Genomic DNA, 10,285 nt, shown 5'->3' on the forward strand with positions numbered 1-10,285 from the left:
CATCATTCCCTTGTATTGTTCGAACCTCACAGCAGCAGCAGCAGCAGCAGCGGCAGCACAAAAGTGAATAATTGCGTCCATCCGGTCCCGCGGGCGGAACCCATTGGGGTGAGAGATACGATTTGCTTGCGCCTCAACAACAACAACAGCAACCGGGAGTGATCGTTTTCATGTTTTCACTTTTCATCGTTTCCTCGCCTGGTGGTAGCGCCGGATGGACCGTCGCTTTATGAGTGTCTGGTGGCCGATAAGGGTTCTTTAGCACGGTGGGTGGGTGTATGTGTGGGAGGAGTGGAGATGGGGAAGGGAATAAATTTATCTTATGTTGTGGCGTGTTGTTTTCTGTGGCCAATATTACCGGGGAAATGTTTTTTAAAAATATGCTTTTTTGAAGTGGAAGCGACGAACCTTTGTTTGAAACGTTATTCAACGTTTTTTTTATAAAATGTTAATAAATAACAATAAATAAATATACACAATTTTAAAGACCTCGAATAAACTACAACATCAAAGCAGAACTAATAGCGGATGTTTCAATTCCAAACAACGTCAATCATTTTCTTGCCCCAGCCAAGAAAAACCAACATTAATTACACCAACAGACAGTGTGTGGCAGCAGGCGGCTAATTAATTTTACACCAAATTCGCAATAACCTATTTCTCTCGATTTCATTTACACAGCGCTCCGGCTCAAAGCATCCTCCGCAACTCTTCTGCATCAGAGCTTGTTTTTTTTCACTCCACTTGCACAAGCTGTTGCTTGCCCTTCTCACTTTCTAATTGAGCCCATTAATGGGACGTTTTTATGCATTGATAACGACCCAATTGAGTGTACATGAACGCGTGTGTGTGTGTTGTGGATGTGGAAGTGGGAACATTCTCTTCCATCAACATGAATTGGCCAATCAATCGATGCATTCATCCGCACGGTATCACCCCTCACTTGGATGCATCAGAAATGCCTCTGCCTCGGTAAATGGAGTAAAAAAAGAAGTGTTCCTCCAAAAAAAAAGCCCACAAAACACACACACATGTTCATAGACCAGCTGGACCAGAGGACGTGATAAAGCATAGACCACCCGTATCAATCGAAACCTCCCTTTTCGGGGTCTGTTTTTTTCCTCCCTCAGCTGTGTGTCTCCTGGTACCAATCTCATTCGGTACATTTAAAAGAGTGATTGCTTGCTGTATGAACCGAAAAAAAAAGACCAAGCCAGAGCACATAAAAGCAAAAGAGGCAGCAGTAGCAGCAGCAGCCCTATTATCAGCCCTCGGGATAGGAAAAGCGAAAATCATACACACACACACACACACACACACGTGCAGCTCCGGAGGGAGGCACATTAAACACAAGCACTCGATTGGGTCGTTTTTTCTCTCTCTCTCTCTCTCTGTATAAGTCTGATTAGAACGATCTTCGGCAGCGGCAGCACGAACGTGTGGAAAGAGACGAGTGAGTGATCTTCTCGAATGAGTGTTTTTTTGTTCTTCCTCTGGGGCTCCCATTTTTAGGTTCAATAATTCTTATCGAACTATCATTCATTGACCGGATGCAAACGTGTTTTATGGTTCATCCTGTTCGGCACGGCCACCGACGGGTGTAGGGGGGGGGGTAAGGAGCTAAATGAAACACGCCATCAATTATGGTCAGGGTAGTTCTCTACCCCGGAGAAGCACGGCCAACCAGGCAACCAGAAGTGATTGATTCGAGGAAATTTGTTGGCATGATGTTCTGATGCGAGGGAAAGAGGTCGTGTTAAATGGATGAAAAATTGTTTTAAAGATGCTGTGCTAATGTTTGATACGAAAATCAATTTTTTTTGGATCGTTTTATACTAACGATGTGTACATTGAACAGATTCAATCATTTTTTTGTATTTTTTCGATCAATTAGGTAGAGAGGTTGGTTAAATTGTAACATTCTGCTTTGTCGTTTATTCGGCATTGTGCTTCAGTTCTAATTATAAAAAAAAAACTATACATATGCTCAAAGCATAAATGTACAACACGAATATACACCATCTATGTGACCTATAACATTACGGCTCAAAGTAATCACTCTTACTCGACCTTATAATTTATCCCCTTGACCTCAACGCTCCAACCGACATCCTGGAACACTTCCCGCGGGCAGGCATTCGGGAATGGACGTTAGGAACAGAAACGCAATAAACCACCACATCGCGTAATGGTGCGATGTAATTACAATGCTCTGATTACACCACTTTATCGGTACAATTTATCAAACACCCACACACACGCACACACATCCATCGCAACTGAATATTAATTTTCATTCGGGAAAAGGCGCCCACGAAATACGCGCCAGCTAGCTTCCCGTAAGTCGGGCTAATGCTGCTGATTTTGAATACTTAGCAAAGGCAGGGGCCCGTTCCCGGCCCGTTCGTAGCTAAGAACATCTCAATTATTTCACCCAACCCCCCCCAACCGAAAGGCTCCCCGACTCAGTGATCTACCGGCGGACGTCGATTGAAAGTGTGGACGTGTGGAGAAAGATAGCGCGATCATGTAATGATCATGTAATGGGTTTAAAGTAATTTCGTTTCCTTTTTTTCGCGATGGCGCCCACCACCACAACACCGGGGATGCAACCTCAATCATGTGGAGCATGTGGGTTAATTTCATCGGCGCAGAGAAGGGGGAGGAGGGAGGGTGTCTTTTTTATCCCGTGTGCCGGTGGATCAACGTGTGCTTAAAAATAGGTAAACCAAACCAAGCGAGCAATGAGGATGGATTTTTGTTTTCCAGAAAGAGAAAATGAGACTGTAAAGGTGATTATAGAAAAACAAAAACATGCTAGAAAAATAGAGATCGTATGACAAAATCAAAAGAAATGGAAACGTCAATAGCCTCAAGCTTCACGTATGCATTTGTCATTGTATTGGGTTTTTTTTATACTAAGACGCTTGACACACTTTCTCGATTCTTGTGCTCGATCTCGATCTCGATGCGATGTTTGTGTCACATGTGTTATTGAAAGAAGTTAAATTATGTACATTTCTTTCCACCAATCAAATGGAGACATTTGATTTAAATTTCAACTAAAAAAATCATATCAACACCCTGTTACGCACTACACACACACACAAACACACCTCTGTGCGTGTTTGATAGATGGATAGCAAAGTGGTGGGAATTGTTATTAAATAAATTACAATCTCTTTGAGCACACCTATCCTACATCCCACGCACAGCATGTTTTGGTTTGACCTGCATCTTCAACGACACAATCGTGCATTTCAACGCACACACACATACAACACCCACACAACCAAACAGCAGCGAGATGCAAAAATAGACATGCACCAAATAACATCAACGGCATCGCAACCACTCTCCTTCCTCTCCAACGAAGAAGCAACATACACACACATTAAATAATCATAACAATATTATTAATCATCACAATCGCATCGAGCTCGTGTCGGCAGTGGCGGGGCATGTATGCTTCCAACTACAAAATCCCCTTTGTGAATTTTTGTGTTTGTATCTTTAACAAAAAAAATAAATGGGAAATTAAGGCAGAAAACCAACTTCATCACTACATTATAATGTGAAGCATGGAACCGTGCACGGCCGTACCGCCCAGAAACGACACGACGCATGGGGTCGTGTGCGGTGTGCTGTGCGACTCTAAAACCCTCACCACCCGCCATAATGCCAATTATATAAAACATCCATTAAAAATAGATAGAGGAATCGTATTGGAATCGTCCCACCGCATTAGATTGTGGGCCATTCTCCGATCTTACCATTGCCATGGCGCATGCCGATATTATCAAGATCGAAGTTGGTTTGTTATCATTCCCATTCGCAAAGCTTCACTTGTGAGAAAAGTTTTTTTTGTGGACACACACATGCTTCATACAACAACAACAACAACAACAACAACAAAACCCGGTCACAGGGTACGCATCAGTTGTCTTCTTTTGCGCCTTACTATTCATGAGCCGATCATGATCGCCGTAATTTCTGAGCCATTTTCCTAGATGGCGCGCACTTGTATCGATCATTTTGTTACGATTTTTCAATGCGCTTCTTGCTCGGGATGGCTATCATAGCGAGCATTTTGTATGTGCGTGTGTATGTGTTGAGAAATACTTTGCCAAAATTCAACCTCTTTTTTTGCGATTGTTACGGTTATCTCGACCTCCGATTGATCTTGCTGTGCTATGCGCCATCGGAGAGGCAACAAGAAAGAAAGGCAGGGGAGATGACGGCGGTGTAATTGTGCTCAGCACATGTGTTTGCAAAACAAATCAAACATCAAACAAACGTCAAAATGGATCGCAAAAACAACAGCACCAGCATATGATAATTAGTTATAATAGCGCACAACATTTCGCGCACACACATAGACACAAACACATACGCACGAGCCCGGCAAGGCGCAAATGCTACTGGCGGGGCGCGCGTAAGACTTCAGGAGAGGAACAAACGGTGAGATAAAGACAAAAAGAGACAAAGCCAGAAAGAAAACTGTGCTGGAAAAGTGGAGGCAAAGTGGCGGCACATCACAAAGCCACGCAAATGGTAGCAAACAGTTGAGCAAAGTGGTGTGCGCCAAGTATACTCTTTTTTATGGGAAATATATTCGCATAAAAGAGAGTAACAAAAAACAGAGGGTAACAACTCAGTTATGAAATGCTGTCGGTGGAATAAGGGACAGCTAAACGGGGTCATTGCCGAGAGGAAAGAGTGAACAAGGGAGCAAGGGAAAAAAACTATAATTTCAAAATGTAATACTTATGGCGGGGAGGGTTTGCATTTCGTTGTGAATGTGGTTATGGCAAAATATGAAAAATATGCAGGTCAAAGGTATGAGAGTTTTAAAATATCATGTAATATTCCTCTGTAGACAGTTAAACATGGTAAGTGCCTCAGTTTTATGACACAACTGTATATATATATATGTTTTTATTGACATAATGTCAATGATATCATTAGCTTAGATTAGATTTGATATCATTTGAATATTATCAACATGGCCTGCTGTGGCATATTTCATATCTCGCCAGATCCCAATGAAATGAGACCGATACAGGTTGGAATAAAAAAGGTAGTAGTTACTGAGGTAGTAGGACTGATATAAGTTCGAGGTCAGTGCCAGGAATGGTTTGAGTATGGGTTTTAGGGTTTTAGTTCCATGAATAGTAAGGTTCAGGAAAAGTTCCCGAACCGGAATGGATTCATAATCATTTCCAGACCATGGGTTCAGGATTAGTTTGACATCCACTCCGGTATGGGCTCTGTGCAACATCCAGCAATGGTGTGAGTTTAAGTTCAGTTCCAGGAGCAGTATGGGGTCAAAATATATATGCCATAATAAATGACAGGACTAGATATGGATTTAGGATATGTTCTCGGACCAGTAAGGGCATAATCATCACTTCCAGGATTTGGGTTATGTTCCAGAATTACAAAGGGGTTCAGGATTAGTTTCAGAACTGCTTTGGGTTCAGGATCAGTTCCAGGAATTGAGATATGTCCCAGGAACGGTAAGGGGATCAGTTCCAGGACCGGTATGGGTTCGGGATCAGTTCCAGAAATTGGGATATGTTCTAGGACCGGTAAGTTTTAATCAATTTATAGGACTGGTTATAAGTTGGGGATCTGTTCCAGGACCGGTATTGGTTTAGGATCAGTTCCAGGATCAGTAAAGATTCAGGATTAGTTCCAGAACTGCTTTGGGTTCAGGATCAGTTCCAAGATTTGAGATATGTCCCAGGACTGGTAGGGTTCAGTATTCGTTCCAGAACTTGGGATATGTTCTAGGACCGATAAGTGTTAATCAATTTATAGAACTGGTTAAAAGTTGGGGATCTGTTCCAGGACCGGTATTGGTTTAGGATCAGTTCTAGGATCAGTAATGGATCAGGACTAGTTCCAGAACCGGTTAAGAGTAAGCGATCAGTTTCAGGAATGGCATAGATGCAGGACCGGTATGGGTTCAAGATCAGTTTTACTTTCGAAAATAGTTCAGAATCAGTCTCTCCTTACACCAGACTAGAGTAAATGGCAGGGGCACTTGGGAATTGAATATTTTGTAAAAAAAAATACTTTTGAGTTATTCCATAGCGTTGAAATTATTTTGCGTAGCCCTGTAACCGGTCCAAATTAACTAGTTCATTAGAAAAGGGGGCTTTTACTAGATGTAGTAGAAAGTGGATGATGTAGGTTCTTGGAACATGTATCACACCTGTTTTTACCAGACCTTGCGTAGATCGAATCCAATTTTGCAACGAATCCTAGCGAGCACTTTGAACATCCTACGTTTGTTAAGTAAAATAAATCTAGTAACAGCTTACTATTTGCTATTAGACCAACTTGACAGGGAAGTCTTTGTTTTAAGCAGAAGATGGAGAAAATGTTGTCTTGTGCTATCTGAGCCTAGGATAACACAAGACAATGTTTTCTTCATCTTTTGTTAAAGTAAACCCATCGCTTAACGTATTCGAACATTTGAACATCAATTTTTGGCAAATTTGAACGCCTAATATTATCGGGCCTGTTCAAGTCCTGTTCCTAAAATATGCCCTATATTTCAGGATGGTGGAATACTTGTGTCTCTAGCCGTGCATTTAAATTCGTGCGCAAAGCTTCACAAAGTCCTAAACGAAATTTTAAATCCTTTCAAACTTCCAAACGAATGCTCCCAACATACCCAAAATGGGAACACTAACTAGCATGACAACACAACCATGAACCATGAAGCAGCGCTTGGGTACGAAAAAAACTAGGTACTGCACAATACCAGTTGGATGCAACAATATCCGAGGGAAGACAACACACGAAACCGAACGAGTAGAGAGAGAGAGAGCGAGAGAGTGTCCTTCCGATTCGAACAGGACATTGATTTATGGCTGCCCGTTTTTTGCTTTCCTCCTCTACCTTTTGCAAAAGCTCATCCTCGGGTGATGTGCTGCACCCTTTCGGGCAGGATAAACTTTGCTGAATGAAGATATTAATCTAATTACCGGAATGACTCGATGAATCCGGTTGCTCGTCAACCCGTCAAAGTAGTTTTCCGTTTTGCAATACTACCACCCTCCGGGAGCCGCCGCCCTACAGGGGGGGGGGGGGGGGGGGGATGAGCAGCGGTTGGGGGCTAGTAGGGCCGAATGGCAACAGGGATGTGAAATTGTGGTTAGTTTAAGGTTATGGTACTGATGAGCTTTTCGTCCTGCCCGTTTAATTGTGTGCGTGTGTGCGTGATGCTGTGCGCGCCTTCATCGTCTTCGTCTCTCGAGCTCTTTCTCCCGCTGCGCTCTCTTTCACACACTCTCTCTCTCACTCTTTCATTCCCAGCCACCATAGATGAGGCGGTGGAAAACGACGGCGATGATGATGATGAGCGCACTGATGCTGGTGTGGTGAAAATCTCTTATCCTTCGCACACCACCTTCCAACAACCCCACGCTCTCGCTAAACATCCTTGAACTGATTTCCACGGGAGCAGCCACTCCGTGGGATTGCGTTTGGGGGTGATTCTGTCGGATTATTAATGGCGAATATTCATTGCGTGCGTGTGTGGCACCAAATCAAATCGATGCAAAAGGATGCGCTGCTGCACTCTTACCTGTTTTCATGCAAGAAAAAACTGTGCTGCGTCGTCTGCCGTCGACGTATTCCTTACGAGCTGTCAAAAACGCACAAACACACACATACACTCTAACACTGTTATCACTTTTCGCTTGCTTACTTGGATGATTTAGAATTTTAATTTCATACTGATCTAGGCAGAAATCCTGCTGCTACGTTAGGGAGCGTCTTTTTTCCACCCTTTTCTGCACTAAACCACCTTCAGAAGCAGCCTGTAAGCTTCCCACTCTGGTCGCACACCTTTTTTTTTGCTTCGCAGCTTATCCGTCGCTGGGAGGTGGGTGAGGGTGATTTTTTTCCTCTTTTACACTCGCCAGACACTTACGCACTATTTCACAACTTCACAAGCAAAATTTTCACGACTGTTTGCTTTACTTTGCTTCCTTCTGTTGTTTTTTCTTCTTCATTTATTCACACCGTGCAGCACAACATCCTACAGCTGGCGACCGCACCCCGCGCACAAGCAGCACAAGCGCGCACTAGTTAGAGCAGACAGACAGAGCGCACCGAATACGCGTGTACACAACCCGACGCCCGACGGATCCTTCTTTGGCACAATCCAGCGCTCTAGTGCTTCTTCGCCTGCTTTGCATCCATTGGGCGCCTCCATCTCCAGGAGCTTCAGGATCGGTGGTGAGTAGCAGTAGTAGCAGCAAGGCTTGTTGCTGTAGAAACGCGTGAGAGTGAGAATGGAGTGAGCACGGTGAGAGCGAATGCGAGATGAGATCGTACGCGCGCGACCGCTGTGTTATCGGAGGCTGGCGAGAGATGACGAGAGCGGTCAGGAGATTGCTGAGATGCGTTTGAGAGCCACCCCCCGTCATCGCGGCAATATTGTTCCCGGGCACAATGTGCAATGCTCTTGTACAGTGTACACGCACATTCGCCAACGCCGGACGCGTATCTCTCTCTCACTCTCTGTCCTACTCGAAAGGATGCTGTACTTGGGGGTGGTTTATCAGATGGTGGAGTTTTGCGAGGCTTTAAAATCTCTTCTCAAAAGCACACCTTTGGAAAGTGGTGTTTTTTTTAATGTGAGCAAACGACGCGTTCTCAATATTTTCAATTTATTTCAAATAATTTACCACAGTTTGGGAAAAAGGACCGTTTTTTATGTTTTATATTGATATCTCTAGAAGTTGTATTTGATTTGTGTGTTTTTGAATATATTTTAAAGATGCAATGATGCATTCTTTTTTGTTGAATTTGATTTCAGAAAAAAACGAATTTAAGAGAGATAGAAATATTATTAGTATACTAAGTAGAGTAAAAAGGTATTACATTAAACATCAAAGCAGTGGGTTTGAAAAATAAGATTACAACGATTTCGTTGTGTTAATTAGTGAATAAAATAAACAACACAGTTGAATTTCATCATACAACGAAATAGAAATATAGGGAAACCCATATGAAAATGCTGAAGAAAACAAAAAAACACTGTGGTTGCCTGTTGAATAATGCCTTGATTCATTTTTTTTAAATAAAAATGTTGATTAAAATAGAGTAATTCGTTGTAGAAACACCTATACTCTTGCTCAGATCGGCTCAGGGCCAATCTTGGTTTTAGTATGCTTTAGTGGTCTTTTAGCAAACATTAGATCGAGCTAAACATTAGATAAGAATGTAATAAATATTGTTGCTAAGTATTATCCTAATATACCTAATATACCCTAACAAAATGCAACACGAATTAAATGCTTTGTTAAATGCACTGATACTGCTTAACATTCCCTTACTGATAAAACAATGTAACACAGTCGAATGAATTAACTCCTACAGACGCCTAGAGTGTTTAGCATATTACTTTTAGCCATTAAGATAGTAGAATGATTATTTAAATGTACGCAAAACGTGTTCAACAGTACAGCGGGCCTTAAGCACGCCCTAGAAGTGCGAATGATGGCAACAGTAGTACAGGTATAAATATTGCGTGATTGTATTGCTGGCCTGAAACTGAACGTAGTTGATGTTTTGCGTTGCACGTTAGCTCCCCAGGATGCCGATCGTTCGTCCCAGTTCCGCTTCCTTTCCTCTTGGGCTCACAGGCGTTGTAGCGCTCCGTCTTTAGTAGGAGAACAAACGCCACAACGGTTGGCCTGCACCGGTTGTTTCGTGAATGGTGTGTGGATGGATGGATGGTGAGCGTGGTGCGCCGCGTATTGGAGTGCGTGAGTCGAAAAGTAAAAGAAAGTAAAACATACGATTACTAGGCAGATCCGGTTCGGTATTGCCGTATAGGTCGCGCGCATATTTCGTGGTGTTGTTACAAGTAACATTGTGACACACACACACAACACACTGCAGGATTGGCTAGGAAGGAGTGGTGGAGTGGCACTTGGAGTTTTTGGAGCTGCAGTTTGTTTGCTCTACCGATCATCTTGATTCCTTCAACGTGCGCTCACTTAACGGGTGCGAATGAGAAATGACACAGTGTTCGAAAGACCATTTTAGCTGATGATGACGCATGAGAATGATGATGATGATGAACACGATACCTATGATGGAAGGGTGTTGATGATGAGGACGACAGTCGAATGAATCGCCGGGGATCGATTGGAAATGATCGTTTCTCCCGAACAGGGCTCGTTGTTGCGCATACACCATTCAAAGGACATTGTTTTCACTCCAATTCTGGCCCAGGGCCTCCACAGTAACGTAAACA

The sequence above is a fragment of the Anopheles coluzzii genome, chromosome 2 (genome assembly GCF_943734685.1).
Source record: "Anopheles coluzzii chromosome 2, AcolN3, whole genome shotgun sequence".
Lineage (NCBI taxonomy): Eukaryota > Metazoa > Arthropoda > Insecta > Diptera > Culicidae > Anopheles > Anopheles coluzzii.